The sequence below is a fragment of the Carassius carassius genome, chromosome 29, assembly GCF_963082965.1.
Source record: "Carassius carassius chromosome 29, fCarCar2.1, whole genome shotgun sequence".
Taxonomy (NCBI): Eukaryota; Metazoa; Chordata; class Actinopteri; order Cypriniformes; family Cyprinidae; genus Carassius; species Carassius carassius.
The window spans coordinates 13511049-13531528 of record NC_081783.1 but is presented as its reverse complement, the minus strand read 5'-3'; the positions used below and the strand labels follow the sequence as shown (position 1 = coordinate 13531528).

Genomic DNA, 20480 nt, shown 5'->3' with positions numbered 1-20480 from the left:
GACTCTACAATATGACGCTGGCAGCAACAGCGAGAATAAAAGCTATGCCTTCTTTCTTTGCGTGAACATTCGGGTGGTGTTATGCAAATTTTCCCACACAGTGACGTAGACATGTAGGGGCATGTTAAAATGAGGGATTTCAGGAGAGCATGGACAAGTCTTAACTTTGAGACTTTTGCAACTTTACAGATCTTCATTATTCACAAAGAGCTTGTAACAGTCCAACGTGAAAGGAAAACTTGAGATCGCATCATATGACCCCTTTAAATGTAAATTCTATTTTGTCTTTTTGATACCTCAGCTTAAATTTAGAAAAGTATCTGTAGTTTAAACAGCTTTTTAATTCATTTCTGAATGGTGCAATATCTTTTTTTTTTTTTTTAGGATCCTTCCCTTGAGTACATCTATCAGTAACACCACTTTTATATTCAGGCATATAAAAATATTCAAAATATCCATCTCTGCTGTGATCTAACTGTTGCTACTTCATATTTTCTTGGCCAGAAGGTTTGCGTGTGTATGTTTTAAAAAAAAAAACATACCCCACCCTGTGCTAAATCTCAGCTCACACTGATAGATAAGAGTGGAGGATTGAGTTATCAAGCGGGAGGGTTTTAGATATAAGTCCTTACCGAACATGAAAAATAGAGGGTGAAAAGAGGAACAGAGGGTGAATAGTGTTTCATTACTAAAGCAGACTCCCTTTGCTTTCACAGTTTTTCACTAGCAGACACAGAGTTCAATCGAGCAGCTTAAGAAACTACTTCGGCTTTTAACCAATTACTGCTGATTCAAGTCTGATAACTCTTAGTGAGAGTAATGATTAGGCCAATTTACAAATGCATTTATTTATTTATTTATTTTTTATATAATTATATAATATATATAATTTATATAATATATAATTACTGAATGCTATTTTATCCACTACTGTATTAGAGTGCTAATAGGGCTGATCTCTGTTTATGTAACAAGTGTGTGTGTGTGTGTCTATATCTATCTATCTATCTATCTATCTATCTATCTATCTATCTATCTATCTATCTATCTATCTATCTATCTATCTATCTATCTATCTATCTATCTATCTATCTATCTATCTATCTATCTATCTATCTGTATATATACACACACTGTATACATTCAGTGTGCTCATGGAAATAATACTGTGAGAAAAATGTGTGATCACCATCAAACTTTGAATGTTAATGTTTGAAATGTTAACTGTCAGTTATCTGTCACATGTCCTGCCATGTGTGTTTCAGGTGTACACATTTGCACTTCTAAATATGAAGAAAAATGTGTGAATTTTGTTTTTAACAATGTTTAACAATGTGTTACAATGCATCACTGCAAAATGATTGCAAACGCAATTAGCTTCGCAGGCTACTTTTAACCACACTCACATGTATACTTTCATACTAGTGAATGATTATGCATGAGATTAAAGGCAAAATGTATTTTATGGAATGCAATTAATTATTAACTGTTAAACATAGATATGTGTGTTGGGTAAGAGAAAGTGAGAGAATGAGACAGGAAGATAGAAGTGTTCTCATAGGCCCAGTATTTCCTAGTATGTGATAATGGGGCCTGTAATGTACTATGTTCCTGCTAATGGAAACCCAGAGAGCTTGGCATCACTGAAAAATGAGACACACTAAAAGCAGAGAGAGAGAGAGAGAGAGAGAGAGAGAGAGAGAGAGAGAGAGAGAGAGAGAGAGAGATAGAGAGAGAGAGAGAGAAAGAAAAGAAATATGCAATTACTTGTTCAATTCACACTTGTCAAAAAACTAAATAAAACCCAGGATGTTGGCATGACAATGCAATTCCACACTTATAACACACACACACACACACACACACACACACACACACACACACACACACACACACACACACACACACACACACACACTATTAATAGATATTATTGTGCTTGTCAATAAACAGAGTAATCCAAGTATGCCAGATTATACATCTGTTCTTTTATTAAAAGGTGCTTCATTATTTAAAATTTAATTATTTAATAATTATTTAATAAAATAAAATAAAATAAAATAAAATAAAATAAAATAAAATAAAATAAAATAAAATAAAATAAAATAAAATAAAATAAAATAAAATAAAATAAAATAAAATAAAATAAAATAAAATAAAATAAAATAAAATGTGGAGCAGGATTTTGGACCAGTGAGATACACTCATGGACAATATGCCAGATTAAATTTTGTGGTATTCCATAAAACCGTTTGAAATCCATTAAATTGCAGCATTTAAGGTCCAAAATATAAGCAGAATATATAAAAACCCATAAACCCTTTTAGCAAATTAGGAAAAAGTGACAATGATGAATCTATCAAATTATAACATTTACAAATCCCTACTCCTGGCTAGCCCAGGCCAATGAACTGGGCAAAGTTAAACAATGGAAATCTCAACACTGAGTTAATGTTTTCAGATGTTCATGAAGCATAACAGCCCTGCGGTGCAGCCACTCAGTCATAGCTATAGCAACACAAAACAACATTACCATTTTAATTCTTAGAAATATTTTCATCCTAATTACAGGGCCAAAAATAAATGATAAAATGCGTATTTTCTGAGATTCTTTGTCTCTTTTTATTAGCAAACAAAATTTCCCCTTTAGCGAATGGAAATATTAAATATGCATGCCACCGATTAACTGAGCCAATTGTGGTTTAATGTCGTGGTGTAAAGCCTCTGGTAAGCGATGTGACATGACTCCATCAGTCAGCAAGGCAGACAGCATTATGAACTTCAGATCTCGGTGACTCAACGTTTTATGACACATATGCTCTATGACACTCCTTGTCTCTTCATACCAGCAAATGAACTGCCTTTAGAGGTCTCATTGACTGCCTAGGCCTTTTGTAAGCTAATCAGATATCAGTCAATTTTTATTTTTTATTTATTATTATTATAATTATTTATGTTTTCTTTGTTTTTGTTATTCCATATCTGCAGCCATTATGCCGTTTTCATCAACAGAATGGGGCACTTGGTACCACAGTGTTCTAGACTCTATAAATGAAAAGTGAAATAGTAATTTACTCAGGATGAAAGGTCTCTAGTACTGAGTGGGGACTCATGTGGACATTAACCAGCTCAGTGGGCACAATGTTTCTGCCTTGCAAATGAGCCATTCTAATAAATGCATTATCATAAATAGTAAGTGAGTCATCCAACCATGGAAATGGCTAACCTCAGTTAAGGTCGCAAAATAATCACCCTGTTGAATGATTGTTTGATAGTTTGCTGGTGCATTTACAGTCAAGAACAAACTCTTATCCCTAGATTATCTCATCCTGCAGGTATGTTACATAACTGCTGCTGCAGAAAACATACATATGGTTTTATTAATAGGTGCCTCTTTATTTGGTGCCTTTTTAAAATGAAATAGAATAAAAATGAAAAATAAAATAAAATCCACATTAAAATTCCTGAACACTTATTGATAATGCATATTAATTTAGGATTTCACCTTTAAATCAATTATTATTCTTCTTATTATTATTATTATTATTACGCAATAAATGTCTTTAAAGAACCCTTTAAAAACATTTTTAAAATGATCTTAATGACTACTATAATGATTTTATAATAACCTTTTTTCAATATTATTTGGTTCATCCAAATATTACGCAGTACCACATCATGCAGGAAAACAGTTAAGCTGTAAAGCCTAATGTAACTTAACTTGAAAGCAGTGGGCACCATGCAACCAGGTCAACTTTTAGTTGGATAACAACTGCCAACAGCACTTAATACTGTTTATTAGGTGTAGAGTTCAAGCTATTTTCATGCCCCCCTCTGTAAGGTGCATATGGGTCAGCAAACCAAAGAACAGACAAGTCTAAGAGCAGTACTCCTCCAAACAACAGGAGCTGTCCAGAGTGCTGAAAGCTGAAAATACTTAGCTGGAGATCAACTGTGGAGACACAGAATTTCTTTTAAATTCACAGTTTCAGAGGTTTTTAGTTTTAGATCATATAATTGTTGGTATGTAACACTGTGATTTAGGAAAAAAATGCCTGATTACCATGTAAAAATACTTTGTGATCAATGTATTTAAACTTTGTTTGTCTGCATTACACAGTACAACAACTGGGAATCTTCAGTGTTTCTTAATGCTTTTAATTTACATCTACTTATAAAAATGCATTTGCCAACCCCCTCCCCCCCACTAACTTCAATGATTTAGCTCTATTATACTGCCTGTTCTACAGAATACACTTAAATAAATAAATAAATAAATAAATAAAGGTTCTTTATTGGCATCAATGGTTCCACAATGAATCTTTACCATCCATGGAAACTTTTAATCTCACAAAAGGATCTAAAGTGGAAACAAGTTGTTTAGATTATAAAAATGTCCTTCAGACTAAGAAAAAAATGGTTCTATTAAGAACTGTACACTGAAAGGTTCTTTGGGGAACCAAAACAGGTTCTTCTATGGCATTGCTGTAAAAAAAAAAATCCCATTGGAACCTTTATTTATTTGTATTAAGAGTATATATCTAAAAATAAAATAAAACAAAATAAAACCAAACACTCCCTGTTCTACTATTGATCAGTCAATCATACAGTCTCATACTGAAGCAATTGGTTGAGCCAATGTTGGGCTGGTTGGTAACAGTCACAAAAACTTTAGCCTTCTCATGCACTGAAAAAAAATACATTTAGTTTTTTTTATTTTCATAAATAAATATTAATTGGTTTTATATGAATTACATGTGTTTTAAATCCAAGCCATATGAATTAATTAAATTCAGTTTGAAAATATGAAGTTGATTCTGTGCACAAGTGCGTAAATGCAAATTTTCACTGGCGTCAAAAGGAGTTTCCAGTCAGTTTCACAGTGGGAACTGAAGACCTTTTCATTCCAGTCCCGGAAATTTCATCATTCATTTTTTTTTTCGCTCTATAAAGAATATAATATGCTCTAGTTCAGAACGAGTCTTTGGGATAAATTCCACAGCGACTAACGGTCACATACTCCGTGCACCTGCACACACAAATATTACTTGTATCGAACTGTATTTAAAAAATTTTTTTTGGATGAAAATTCAAATAAAATTCAAATACGCTGTTTATTTATGAAGACAGCACCTATTTTAAAAAAATGTCTTAAGTGCTTTCGGAGTTGTTGACGTTAGCTCCATGCCGCATCAGCTATTCCCGTCTAACTTTAGCTTTACCATAGCCAGTCCTTCGGGAATCTGCCTTATAATGTGGTTAAACTGTTTTGGACGGGTAATCTTTAATCTTAATCATTTGTTCTACAGCAGTTTTTTGGGTGGTGGGTAAGGTAAGTTAGATGATTTTGTGGTGAAGTAAATACTACATAAAAACAAAAGTAATTTCTACATTAAATAATTTAGTTGAGGCAAGAATAATAAAAAAAAAAAAATAGCTACTCAATTTAAGCTTGTAGAAATTAAAGTTGGAAGTCATAAGTATATTTTACTTGGAAGAGTTTGTTATGTTTACAAGGATTCTTAAAGTAAAGTAAGTTATGATCCCAGACACTAAAAAAAAAAAAATGATTAATTGATTTTACTAAAATGTTTTATGGTGTTTGCAGTCAATTTATTTTAGCTACATTTAAATAAACAACTTTTGCCGAAGGTTAATCAACTAAATTAGTTTATTTAAATATAGCTAAAATAAATTGATTGCAACCACTTACCATATTTTTTTTTAGTAAATTCAATGAATAATTTTTTTCAGTGTATTTCCCATCATTAAAAATGTAACATTTTTCACTGTTTTCGAGTTGTATTTACACAGTTTTATGGTTGCTTTTGATGTTAGGTTTAGTAACATAATTTTTTGTGACACCTGGAGTTTATTTTCTACTCAAAATGACCCATTCATACTCAAACACTATTCACTGATTGTTACTGTCATTGTGTATGGTGAATCATGTATTGAGGTCTCTGAAAACTGGTGACTACTGAGTTATATTACTGGCACTCTTGTTTGGAAGAGCAAAAATCTATCTCTTGGATCAGAAAAATAAAGTTAGAGTTAGGTTTGTTTATTTGTCTGAATATTAATGAAAGATACAATAAGATATTAAAAACTATTGGATTAAAATTCATTTTAGTAAGTAAAAATTAAATGATTAAATTGTTCTGGATGCACATAATTAATTTTAGTAAAGTCTACTCAAAATAGTTTTTGAGATAAAATTATGAATATAATTAATTTGAAATTACTGAAAGAGATGAATAAACTCAACTTATAAAATATAAGTACAACCAATTTATAAAATATAAGTACACTCAACTTATAAAATATATCTGAATTTAGATAAATTTATTTTGTGCAGCCCCTTGACATAATAAAATCAAGTAAAGTCAACATAACATTTTTTTTCAGTGCGAGTACACCTATACTTAACTTAAAAAAATACACCTTCTTATAAAAATGCATTTGCTTCTTTCATTTTAGCCTGTTTACTTTGATGTTTCATTAATGTTAGCTCCATTATCCACGTCTGTTTGGCAAAGTCAGAACATAAAACCGACACAAAACCGACCGCCAATGACAATCAATTCAAAGAATATTAAAGATCAATCACACTCACCTGAGTACTGATTCCCCGCAACTGTTGTCTGCAATCAAGTCACCATTCATAAGCATGCTCCTTCCAGTCACTCACCATCCGGTCTACTGTTCACTACACGGGACTCTCTGAATGCTAGTTACCTGTTTATACTTACCTCAAGATCCCCGAAGATCTTCCTTCTTTGTTCATCACTGCACAGCTAAGAATCAAATTTTTTTTTTTTTATGTTGGATTCTCACCTGCTGTTGCTCCAGACGATCTGCCTTTGCCATATCTGTTAATAAACCTGCCTTTCATTGACTTACCTGTTGTCTCCATCTTGATTTGTGACCAGTGTTGTAACTTATCAGTGCACACACTGTCATGCTTGCACTAACCATTCCTTCATATAACCCTCACACCAGGTAGCTAATAACGTGACCACACATGCCAGCACTGCTGAGCTCTCCTTTGTGACAGAGATTTTTTCACTGTGCTGTGAAGTTGAGGTGGTTTTCAAAGAGCTCCTGACAATGAATGAGATTTCAGCTTCCTTTCTTCACACTGTTTTGCCCTACAGAAACATCTCTTCAGATCTAAAGGACAAAGTTCTTCAAGCTAACCATCAGCTGCTGGTTTCGCAAAGCTGCGACTGCCTGTCAGCCAACCAGACGGGGCCTTGATTTCAAAGATATCTGACTGCAGATTCATCTCTGTTCTTCCCCTTTATCACTTTTTTTTGTGACCACTACAGTTATCGCACTTTGCATGTGAATTTACTCTTTAATAATATCATCATTATGATGTTGTGATGATTTCTTCTAAAAGCATTCAAAAACCATGCACCTTGCGAAATTTAAAAATCTGCACAAACATGAGCCACACATGGTGAATAATCACAGCAAAAAGCACTTTGCTATCCCTGACACAAGCACTCTGATTGCAGGATCAGTGTTGAATGGAGTTACAGTTGCGGGACTGTGTCTCGAGTGTAAAAGTATAGCTTTCAGATGCACAGGGAAGTGGAGACGGTCAATCTGAAAGAGTTCACACAGCGACTCTGTGTTTTCTAGGGCACGCACAGTAGCAGTTGGGCCTTCCCGCTCTCATTCTGTAATCACTCTTAAAGACATGACTTAATTAAACCATCAGATCAGCTAGCACAGAATCCAGCCGAGTTCTCTGAAAATTAAAAAGAAATTTGGATGGCAGATGTGTCTTTAATGGCTTAATCATGCCTCTATATTGGATGTATTAAATCATACAGGGTGTAATATTTCCCAAATATTCCTTGGCCACCACTATGTATGCCTGGGTAAAAAAGTTAAGTGATTAGTGAAAAAAAAAAATATATGTAAAAAATTTGCATAAATAATAATAAACAGACAATGTGTTATTCAAATACAGCATAAGGCCAGTTATGTTGGCCTTTAACATCTGTTAAAAGGTTAAAAAGGATAAAACTGAAAGGGGATTGGCAGGGAGTGATGTTGTCTTCTGCTAAATGTGAAAGTGAGCAGTATCTGTTTCTAACCCTGGTTCTAAACGTCAACTCAGCATTACTGATGTAATCAGACGATCAGGGTTGTGCATCATTCAAAATGAATTAAGAATGCCTTTTAAATTTCAACACAATTTCTAAGCTGTCAAACAGGATGCAGAACTGCAATTTAAGTTTGAGTGCAAGGACATACAATGAAAAGAACTGAAAGAACTGTAAGTAGAAAAGCATAAAATCTAAATTTAACAAACAAAGATATGTTACCTTGACTAAGCCTGGTTTAAATATGCAGTTTTTAAGTTTTGAAGAACAATAGCTAGCTTCCTGATATTTTATTTCAAATTCCAGTTCAGCTTCTTGTGGGGTGTAGCCAGTTCAACATTCATGAACTCAGAGGCAGCTATTTCTTTTATTCTGAATTTCGCCCAATAGTGATGATAATAAAAATACGACTGGAAAACCTAACATATATGACACCCATTTTTAATCAAACACACAGTCTAATAAATATTATTACAATTTGAAATTGTAAAAGATGTTGAAATTGTTAAAAGTTTTCTATTTAAATGTATGGTTACACTTTATTTTAAGGTCATTTGTTACTGTGTAATTATACATTTAAGTACTGAGCAATATTAACTACATGTATTTACTGTATGGTTAAGGTTAGGATTAGGGTTTGGCATAGTGTTGGTTTGGCATAGTGTTACTTGCATGTAATTATACATATACATTATAAATATACATAATGCATTGTTATTATAATAGTAAGTACATGTAATGTGTGAAAAAGGACTTAAAATAAAGTGTTACCAAGTATATATTTTTTTAATAACGCTACAGAGCGTTTTAGCATCCTGATTGCACTGGCACTGTAGAAAAGGATACACACATACACACTTATGCTGAGACTTTAATTTCAGTCATGGTCTTTCCAACTGTTTCGCCTTTGAGACCTGTGTGTAATTGCAGCATGGCTGAATTAGGAGGAAAATTTAGAGTGCTGGCACTCCTCTGATGAGCCTGTGAGAGAGGATCGTGAGAGCTCTCAGCGTCTACTACATTAGGAAACAAATGGAAGGATGAAACACACAGGCCCAGCACACAGGCCCAGGAAGGGATCAGATGCTATAAATACGAGAAAAGAGCCACCAAATGCTTAAATTTAGTATGCCTCGAGGGTATGAGTTTTTCCCTCTTTAAATTCATTTCACAAAACAAAACAAGCACAAAAAAGGGACCACATGAAAAACAACTACTGACTCTTACCTAATGGTTCTCAATTGTTTCAAAGAGTATTTCTACGTTATGGTCCTCGCTGAAGCACAAACCAGAAACGTGACAGGAACCGTAAGTGGCCAGAACGTACACTGCGCAATGCTCCACTAGCAGACGCTGGCATTTGAAACTGGGCATTTAAACATGTGGAGATGACGTGTTTGACACCTCAGAGTAATTTCATCTCACATGTGCCCTTTGGGGAGAAAATGTCATACTGACACAGCGGATCAGGAGGAAGGAGAACAGAGGAGTAACAAGACTTCAAATGAAGAAGAAGGTTAGGCAAAGGCATTTGGTCCCGTTCCCTCTGTCACATTTAAAAAAATCATTCAAAGTTTTATTAGCAGGAAACAATCGTGTGCATCAAAGTAAGCCTATACTTGTTTACAAAGTGATAGTTTTATATTACTGAACTACTTTTGTCAAATGTATGATCTGTTTTGGTTTAGTTTTCTGTGTTTCCTATCTCTTGCCTAGTTTGTTGCCATGCTTTTTGATTTAATAAGCTCCACACCTGTTTTTGTTTCACCCTGATTACGTTCACTGTTTATAAATCCTGTGTTCTCCAATGTTTCTTTGTCTGCTATCGATTTGATTTGTGTTTGGTTGTGCTTGTTTTCTCCTGTGGATTATTACAGAACCTCTTAGATGATACTTCTTTGTCATGTGCTTTGTTGAGCACACCAATACCTGTGACAACTTTCAGGACCTAACAACTAGAATAGAAATTATGTACACTGAAAAAAATAAAAAGTTTAGAAAACATAAAAGTTTAAGGCAACCAGCTTCAGGAGATTTTTTAGTTTTCTGAAGTTGTTGTTGTATAAACTGAAAACGACATGTTGTTCAAAAAACAACTCAAAAAACTCCTGAAACTGGTTGCCTTAAATTTTTACATTTTCTCAACTTTAGAATTATTATTATTATATTTTTTTTACAGTAAATATTACATTAAATATCATTTCACATTTTTTATTTATTTTTATTATTATTATTATTTTTTTGCTTAAATATGAGCAATATCACATGAGTATAAATGAGATATGGCTTTACAGTATATCTCCATGACTGTGATTTGGCTGTAGGCAAAATTTTTTATACAGATGTTCTCTCTATTAACAAACCGCATATTTGAAGTCCAAACAAATACTTTCTATCTTAAAAAAAAACACTTAAAACTACATTCTGTGACACAAAACAGTATTATTTGTAAAATTCTAGTGGATTTGGGCATCCGCAATGACACTTGCTATGAGAAATATGCAACAAAGCGGAGTGATACAAAAGGTGAAATGGCTGTTGGAGTTTTGTTGGACTCTAACATCACACTCTTATCAGACAATCAGATCCGTGGACCAGAAAGAACTGTTGTATAAAAATGTTATTTTTCATTGAGAAAGTGAAACTACTTTTTGCCTTCCAAAAGAAAATACGACTAGAAACCATGTTTATATCATGTTTATACTGAGTTTTATGTTTTCGTCTCATCGCTCCGGCCGGACAAGGCATCACAATATGTTAAGAGGCGTAACATTTCCATCACATGCTTGAGGCATTCAGCCAATCACAACACACTGGATAGCTGGCCAATCAAAGCACACCTCACTTTTCAGAGAGATGAGCCTTGTGAAAATTTCAGAAGGGGGGGCATAGAGGAGAAATAATAATGTACAGTATGTGGAAAATGTGTTTTTCTAAACCATATAAACACATTTCATTACACCAAATACACAAAATAATGTTCATTATAGCAGCAATATATGACCCCTTTAATTTTTATTATATATATATATATATATATATATATATATATATATATATATATATATATATATATATATATACATACAGGTGCTTCTCAATAAATTAGAATGTCGTGGAAAAATTAATTTATTTCAGTAATTCAACTCAAATTGTGAAATTCATGTATTAAATCAATTCAGTGCACACAGACTGAAATAGTTTAAGTCTTTGGTTCTTTTAATTGTGATGATTTTGGCTCACAATTAACAAAAACCCAATTCATCTCAACAAATTAGAATACTTCATAAAACCAATAAAAAAAAAAAAAAATAGTGAATTGTTGGCCTTCTGGAAACTATGTTAATTTACTGTAAATGTACTCAATACTTGGTAGGGGCTCTTTTTGCTTTAATTACTGCCTCAATTCGGTGTGGCATGGAGGTGATCAGTTTGTGGCACTGCTGAGGTGGTCTGGAAGCCCAGGTTTCTATGGCAGTGGCCTTCAGCTCTTCTGCATTGTTTGGTCTCTTGTTTCTCATCTTCCTCTTGACAATAGCCCATACACTTAGATTCTCTATGGAGTTCAGGTCTGGTGAGTTTGCTGGCCAGTCAAGCACACCAACACCATGGTCATTCAACCAACTTTTGGTGCTTTTGGCAGGCTGAGAAGGTGCCAAATCCTGTTGAAATATGAACATTTCCAAAATTTCTTGGTAATCAGTGCAGTGACTTTGGTTTTCAAAAACCACAATGGACAAACACCAGCAGATGGCATTGCACCCCGAATCATCACAGACTGTGGAAACTTAACACTGGACGTCAAACAACTTGGGCTATGAGCTTCTCCACCCTTCCTCCAGATTCTAGGACATTGGTTTACAAATGAAATACAAAACTTGCTATCATCTGAAAAAAGGACTTTGGACCAATGGCAACAGTCCATTTCTTCTTCTCCTTAGCCCAGGTAAGATGCCTCTGACGTTATCTGTGGTACAGGAGTGGCTTAGCAAGAGGAATATGACCACTGTAGCCAAATTCCTTGACACTTCTGTGTGTGGTGGCTCTTGATGACTTGTCCCCAGCCTCAGTCCATTCCATGTGAAGTTCTCTTAAATTCTTGAATCCAGTTTGCATGACAATCCTCATAAGGCTGCAATTCTCTCGCTTGGTTGTGCGTGTTTTTTCGTTCCACTTAACTTTCTGTTAACATGCTTGGACACAGCACTCTGTGAACAGCCAGCTTATTAGCAATGCATTTTTGTGACTTACACTCCTTGTGAAGGGTGTCAATGATTGTCAGAGACCATTTGAAGGCTCAGGAAACCTTTGCAGGAAACTTTTGTGCCAAATCATTACAATTAAAAGAACCTAAGACTTAAAGTACTTCAGTCTGTGTGCAATGAATTTATTTAATAGATGAGTTTCACAATTTGAGTTGAATTACTGAAATTAACTTTTCCTTGACAATCTAATTTATTGAAAAGCACCTGTATATATTTATTTATTTTATTATTATTATTATTATTATTATTATTATTTATTTTTTCTAAATAAGTTTGATATATTGGTAAGAACACATAACAGAAAATTTGAGCTCGAAATGCATATAAAATTAACACGATCCAGGGCTGAATTTCCCAAAAGCTTCGTAAGCCTAAGAAGTTTGTAAAAACGATTGTATGACTAATCTTAATATTACAGTCTGTTTCCCAAAAGCATCGTAACTTAAGTAGCACTTGAAAATCATTGTAGATCTACGGGTGCTCTGGAGTAATTGTAAAGCCCTAAGTGCATCATAAGAAGACAGATTTACGTGGTCACCTGCAGGACAATCGGCAGATTACACTTTTAACTTGATTCAAGTGCAATGTGATTATAATATAAGGATTTGGTTGTGCTTTATTGTACACTTTATGACTTGTTTTCTTTATTTTTTAATTAATTTATAAATGAAATAATTAAAAGGGGCAGAAAAAAAGAAATACACATCTAAATTAAATGACTGAAAAAAAAAGAATAAAAGTAATAGGAAATGCTTCAAAGACTGGGGGGAAAAATATGTCAATGACTTGCTGAAGTGCACGAAAACCAGCTATGTATTAGACCTGGAAATAACGTCACTCTCTCTCTCTCTTTCTCTCTCTATATTGTATAAAAAAATACATTATATATTATTATGTAAAGTATAATTTTCAACACTATAATATAATATTGTATTGTATTATAGTTATTATATCCAAGTTGTCTGCCTGGAACACAGCATTAGGTTAAAGTCTATAAACGATCGTGTACCACAATTAAGAGCCATTCTATAAGGTGACATTTCAGCACTTGACAACGGATAGCGACTCCTAAGTAGCACTTAAAGCACAGCTACGTGACATTGCTTTACGTGCATTGTTGGGAAATGCACGTGAAACAATAATGAATGATCATAAAATTACTCATAGAAAACGCTCTTAAGCGCTAAGATCAATAGTTATCGGGAAATCCGGCCCAGATCAATTGCCCAAAAAGGGCATTTTAGATTTGTCAAGTGGTCCGAAACACTCCTTGCCACCAGGCCATCTTTATTTTTGAGTCCTGAGTTTCACTTTTCCACAGACCCTCAGTACAATTAAAATGTATCTTACCTCTCAGGCCTTCTGAATACAGATGCCAATGTGTGGGGTGGATATTTGCTCGAAGAAGACCACTGCAACAGCAGAATTCACAGCAGGATCTGCAAATGAGACAAACAACAGAAGCTATTTATCTTACTGTGCTTGAAAATAACAAGCAGATAAATGTGCTTCATCTAAAATCCATCTGATGCCTGGCTATACTGACATGGATGAACATATTGTGGCATACACTGACTTGAGAAGCTCCTGGACAATCGGGAGACATTTGACCATATTTACTGCCTCAAACCCACACTGACTCTACTGCCTAATGGCTTTCCTGGGCAAACTGCAGTCTTCTCCTGCTGTCTCATTAAACTGTTGTATCTTCCTGCTCAGCAACTGAACTATACTGTAATGCCATCTGTAAGAAATGCAGCTTCAGCCTTAGGCTGGGTTGGGTTTATAAGCGATCTAAACCACAACAGACACTTTTATTCAGCATTTATCTTGTCTATATAAAAGAAACAGTGGCACCTGGCCCATGAGCATATTTTGACTTTGCGGCCTATTGCTTCCTAGAATAAGGTGCTTAATTTACTTGGCCCTGTAATGAGCCATTTTAAAACTTTAAAAGATGATGGTGCTGATTATCTGGATATTCGGGCATGTTTTATGGTGGGTAATATAGTGCAGAGATGTTTTTTCAGTTTTGAATCCCCTGAGGTAAAGCCTGTTTACCACAAAATGGCCTTATAAAGACAGCAGGTGAAATTCTCCTGGGAAATACAGATAAGGTGTAATGTTTTCCATAAAGTTATCTCCCATGTCAAGTGCTAACTAGCTAGCAATCCCTTTGCCACAGTCAATCTTACGTGATTATGCTGGGTGGGCTCTATTCACAGCTTGCCTTATGCATCAGGGGGCGAGGAACTGTTTGAGGCAAGAATATGAAATTAGATCATTATGGAGAGAAACAACTCCACGGCAAATATGTATTTCAATCAGTGGCTAGATGCGGAGGTTATCGATCAAAAACCACCATCATGGGTACTGCTTACTTCCAGTTGAGTGCCATTTTCCAATGGAGGGCTAAGAATGAATATATGTGGCAATGCTTGCTTATGGATTAGAGTATTCCTCAAACCTCAGGATTATGAAGATTAAAGTACATTGCAATGAGAGAGACATTCAATTGCATGCCAGCATTCCCACTCAATATGGAGGATTGATGGTTTCCTCAAGTGCCGGGATTTACATATTCTACTGTTAAGTGTGATCAACTTCCATTGCAACCGGTCGCATTATTTTAAGACTGGAAATGAAAGATGGAGATGAAGCCGCAAAGTCAGCATCCGTTCAACAGCCGCCCACTCAATTTATTAGGATGAACAAAGAATTAAATACATTTAACGCCCCCTTTTTTTCTCTCGTTGGGTCTTTTGGGATGATGAGAAGAAGAAATGTCTGAATGTTGGTTTAATGAGACAGCAGAGAGGATTGTGGGTATTCAGCCTGATCTTATGATAATTTGTAGGTAATGTTTACATGTACCCTACCATTCAATAGTCGGGGGAATTCTTTTTTTTTTTGTAAAGAATTTGGTAATTTTATTTGGAAAAGATGGATTGAATTGATCAAAAATTAAGTAAAGAGATTTTAAAAGAATCCTGAAAAAAGTATATTAAGCATCACAACAATTTTGATGATTCAATACTGATGATAATAAGAAAAACTACAGCACAAAATTGGCATATTAATTTCTGAAGGATCGGGTGACACTGAAGACTTGAGTAATGCCTGCTGAAACTTCAACTTTGCCATTACAGGAATAAATGACATTTGACATTGAAAATAATATTTTAAAATATTAATGATTTTAATGTATTGATTAGGGCTGTCACGATATTACATCTTTCATATCACGGTTATTGTGGCCATAAGAATTCACAATATCGATATATATTGTGATATCTATAGAAACCTTGGGGGGAAAGATATCAGTCAAATCATTTCTTACTTTGTTTATTGAGTTTTTCTTTTTAAAAACCTTATTGACGAATGGCCATGGACCGCAGATGATGTCACGATCGGTGTTACAAAGAACCACGGGAGAGGGAACCAATTGCAGGTAAGTCTTTTATTAAAGGGTAATCCAAATAGAGTAAACAGTCCAGGCAGGGGTCGAGACCAAAACATCCATCCAAACATAAACAAGACACGAACACAAGGCAAGGACAAGAGCTGACGGACATGAATTAAACAATCAACAAGGACTCCGTGACACATACACAGACAGACCGGGTATAAATACACAGAAGGTGAATGAGGGAACTGGAGACAGGTGGGGAATAATCAATTAACTCAACAAGGAGGAAGGTGACCAAATAAGGGAACAGACAGTTAATAAGGTGACAGACACCGTGGGAAAGGAGGACATCTAGTGGAAACCCAGGGACACAACCCAGACAATGTGACAGTACCCCCCCTCTACGGAGCGGCTCCCAGACGCTCCACGACAGACACAAAACAGAGACCAGGAGGGAGGCGGACAGGTGGAGGCTCAAGGGGAGGGACGGAGGGCCAGAAAAGAAAAACATGGGGAACAGACATCAGAAGTGTGAACACCAAACAGGGAGACCAGGAGGGAGGAGGACTGGAGGAGGTTCAGGGTGAGGGACGGAGGGCCAGACTGACAGAGAGGAACAGGGACAGGAGTGAACACAAAAACAAAAAACAACATGAAGCCCCTCCAGGGCGGGGCAGAAGACCACCACGTCCGTGTGGTGGAGACTGGAGTCCCCCAGGGCGGAGCAGAGGACCACCACAACCGTGTGGTCAGGGCGGAAGCCCCCCAGGGCGGAGCAGAAGACCACCACAACTGTGTGGTCAGGACGGAAGCCCCCCAGGGCGGAGCAGATAACCACCACAACCATGTGGTCAGGACGGAAGCCCCCCAGGGCAGAGCAGAAGACCACCACGTCCTTGTGGAAGAAGCCAGAGTCCTCCAGGGCGGAGCGGAAGACCCCCACAGCCGTGTGGTCAGGGCGGAAGGCCCCCAGGGCGGAGCAGAAGACCACCACAGCCATATGGTCAGGACCAGAGCCCCCCAAGGCGGAGCAGACCTCCGTGCGGCTGGACCAACGGGACGACGAAACTCTGGTAATTCCCTGGTGTCCTTACTGGACTCCAGAAGATTGGTGCTTGCCTGACACTGCTCATGAAGATCATTAGTGACTTGCATTTGCTCATGAAGATCAATGGTGACTTGCCTTTGTTCATGAAGATCAGAGGTGACTTGCCTTTGTTCATGAAGATCAGAGGTGACTTGCCTTTGTTCATGAAGATCAGAGGTGACTTGACTCAGTCCCTGAAGATCACCGGTGACTTGACTCAGTCCCTGAAGATCACCGGTGACTTGACTCAGTCCCTGAAGATCACCGGTGACTTGACTCAGTCCCTGAAGATCACCGGTGACTTGACTCAGTCCCTGAAGATCAGCGGTGACTTGACTCAGTCCCTGAAGATCACCGGTGACTTGACTCAGTCCCTGAAGATCAGCGGTGACTTGACTCAGTCCCTGAGGATCAGCGGTGACTTGACTCAGTCCCTGAGGATCAGCGGTGACTTGACTCAGTCCCTGAGGATCAGCGGTGACTAGCCCTGACTCTGGAGGATCAGCGGTGACTAGCCCTGACTCTGGAGGATCAGCGGTGACTAGCCCTGACTCTGGAGGATCAGCGGTGACTAGCCCTGACTCTGGAGGATCAGCGGTGACTAGCCCTGACTCTGGAGGATCAGCGGTGACTAGCCCTGACTCTGGAGGATCAGCGGTGACTAGCCCTGACTCTGGAGGATCAGCGGTGACTAGCCCTGACTCTGGATGATCAGCGGTGACTAGCCCTGACTCTGGATGATCAGCGGTGACTAGCCCTGACTCTGGATGATCAGCGGTGACTGGCACCTGACTCGACTCTGGAGGATCAGCGGTGACTGGCACCTGACTGGACTCTGGAGGATCAGCGGTGACTGGCACCTGACTCGACTCTGGAGGATCAGCGGTGACTGGCACCTGACTGGACTCTGGAGGATCAGCGGTGACTGGCACCTGACTCGACTCTGGAGGATCAGCGGTGACTGGCACCTGACTCGACTCTGGAGGATCAGCGGTGACTGGCACCTGACTCGACTCTGGAGGATCAGCGGTGACTGGCACCTGACTCGACTCTGGAGGATCAGCGGTGACTGGCACCTGACTCGACTCTGGAGGATCAGCGGTGACTGGCACCTGACTCGACTCTGGAGGATCAGCGGTGACTGGCACCTGACTCGACTCTGGAGGATCAGCGGTGACTGGCACCTGACTCGACTCTGGAGGATCAGCGGTGACTGGCACCTGACTCGACTCTGGAGGACCAGCGGTGACTGGCACCTGACTCGACTCTGGAGGAACAGCGGTGACTGGCACCTGACTCGACTCTGGAGGAACAGCGGTGACTGGCACCTGACTCGACTCTGGAGGGTCCACTGGCACCTGACTCGACTCTGGAGGGTCCACTGGCACCTGACTCGACTCTGGATGGTCCACTGGCACCTGACTCGACTCTGGATGGTCAGCTGAGACTCTCATCCTGTGCAGCGGCGCTGGGCAAGCAGCCATCTTGGGCCATGACTCTGGACAGGCGGCCATCTTGTACTGTGGTGCTGGGCTGGCGGCCATCTTGTACTGTGGTGCTGGGCTGGCGCCCATCTGGGGTTGTGGTGCTGGACTGGCGGCCATCTTGTACTGTGGCGCTGGACCGGTGGCCAATTTGGGCATTGGCGCTGGGTTAGCGGCCATCTTGTGCTGTGGCGCTAGGCTGACGGCCATCTTGGGCTGTGGCGCTGAACCGGTGGCCAAAGTGGGCATTGGCGCTGGGCTGGCGGCCATCTTGTACTGTGGCGCTGGACTGGTGGCCAATTTGGGCATTGGCGCTGGGTTGGCGGCCATCTTGGGCTGTGGCGCTGGAACGGTGGCCAATTTGGGCATTGGCGCTGGGTTAGCGGCCATCTTGTGCTGTGGCGCTTGGCTGGTAGCCATCCTGGGCAGTGATGCTGGACTGGCGGCCATCTTGGGTTGTGGCGCTTGGCTGGTAGCCATCCTGGGCAGTGGTGCTGGACTGGCGGCCATCTTGGGTTGTGGCGCTTGGCTGGTAGCCATCCTGGGCAGTGGTGCTGGACTGGCGGCCATCTTGGGTTGTGGCGCTTGGCTGGTTGCCATCCTGGGCAGTGGTGCTGGGCTGACGACCACCCCGCCGGAAGAGACAGAAGTGGCTGGGGCATCCCACCGAAGCCGATGCTGCAGGTAGCGCACGAATTCCCAGAATTCCAGTGTCTCTAACTGCGCCATCTCCTCCTGAGACACTGGATCATCCAGCCCGCCATTAAAATAGTCTTTAAGGGCTGCGTCATTGTATCCCATGCCCTCGGCCAGGTACCAGAACACCTGTGCCAGGGCACCCACCTCATTGCCCTCTTGGCGGAGGGCGATCAACTTCAGATACTTCGCCCTCCGCTCCGCCATCCTGGCTGGGGAGCGGGAAAAAGACATACCGCTGGTTCCTTGCATGACGGAGTCCTTCTGTCACGATCGGTGTTACAAAGAACCACGGGAGAGGGAACCAATTGCAGGTAAGTCTTTTATTAAAGGGTAATCCAAATAGAGTAAACAGTCCAGGCAGGGGTCGAGACCAAAACATCCATCCAAACATAAACAAGACACGAACACAAGGCAAGGACAAGAGCTGACGGACATGAATTAAACAATCAACAAGGACTCCGTGACACATACACAGACAGACCGGGTATAAATACACAGAAGGTGAATGAGGGAACTGGAGACAGGTGGGGAATAATCAATTAACTCAACAAGGAGGAAGGTGACCAAATAAGGGAACAGACAGTTAATAAGGTGACAGACACCGTGGGAAAGGAGGACATCTAGTGGAAACCCAGGGACACAACCCAGACAATGTGACAGATGAGGCATTAAGTGCATGGCACTGCGACCAACTTAACATTTTACAGAGTTTAATGTAGCAATGTGGTCACTCAATTTTTCAAGATTAGTTTTAATTGTTTAACTGTTAATAGATTTGAACACAGAAATAAAGTGTAACTAGGCACAGGCTGTATTGATTGCAAATACAAAAACAAGATGAGTAGAGAAAATGCGGTACTTATTAAAATAACACAGAAAACCGCTGTTAACAGGTTAATATAATATTTCCCATTCTATGACTAGTAAATTAATGTAAACTTACACTGGGTACACACCAAAATATTTTTTACCTCTTATAAGATTTTCAAAATGTGATAGACCACATACATTAGGATACAAAAATTCCTTGATTTAACTGTTTTGCTCCAATAGTGTGTGATGCGCCATGATGTGACAAAGACAGCACACCACACACAAACAGATTTTCAACCAGAGTCTCGACTGTGAACACAGCAAAATCTTGCGAGACTTCAGAATAAGCATGGCAGACAATATGCAGGAAGAAATTGTAATGATAGTGTTTGGAATTATTTTCACAGAAAATTTTCATGAAAAAAAAAAAAGAAAAGGGTTTGGGTGAAGTCGTGGAGACAGTGGCAACATGGTCTGTACAAGTTACAGAGCGAGCTAGAGGTGAGCAATGGTCATGACTGCTTCCGTCTTCTATCATCTCGCTTTCTGATTGGATATTGTTTTGTTTCACTTGATAATCTCCAGAGCATTCGCACATTTTTC

At 38.8% G+C, this 20480-nt stretch overlaps 1 protein-coding gene across 3 annotated transcripts in view; it reads right to left on the bottom strand.

Moving 5' to 3' along the window:
* Positions 1–20480, bottom strand: part of LOC132109654 (leucine-rich repeat and immunoglobulin-like domain-containing nogo receptor-interacting protein 2) — a 383416-nt gene that overhangs the window by 155671 nt on the left and 207265 nt on the right. For all 3 annotated transcript variants that reach the window (XM_059515916.1, XM_059515917.1, XM_059515915.1), the window contains one exon: positions 13736–13824. The gene's annotated coding sequence lies outside the window, so the exon portion shown is untranslated. The remainder of the gene's footprint in view (positions 1–13735; positions 13825–20480) is intronic.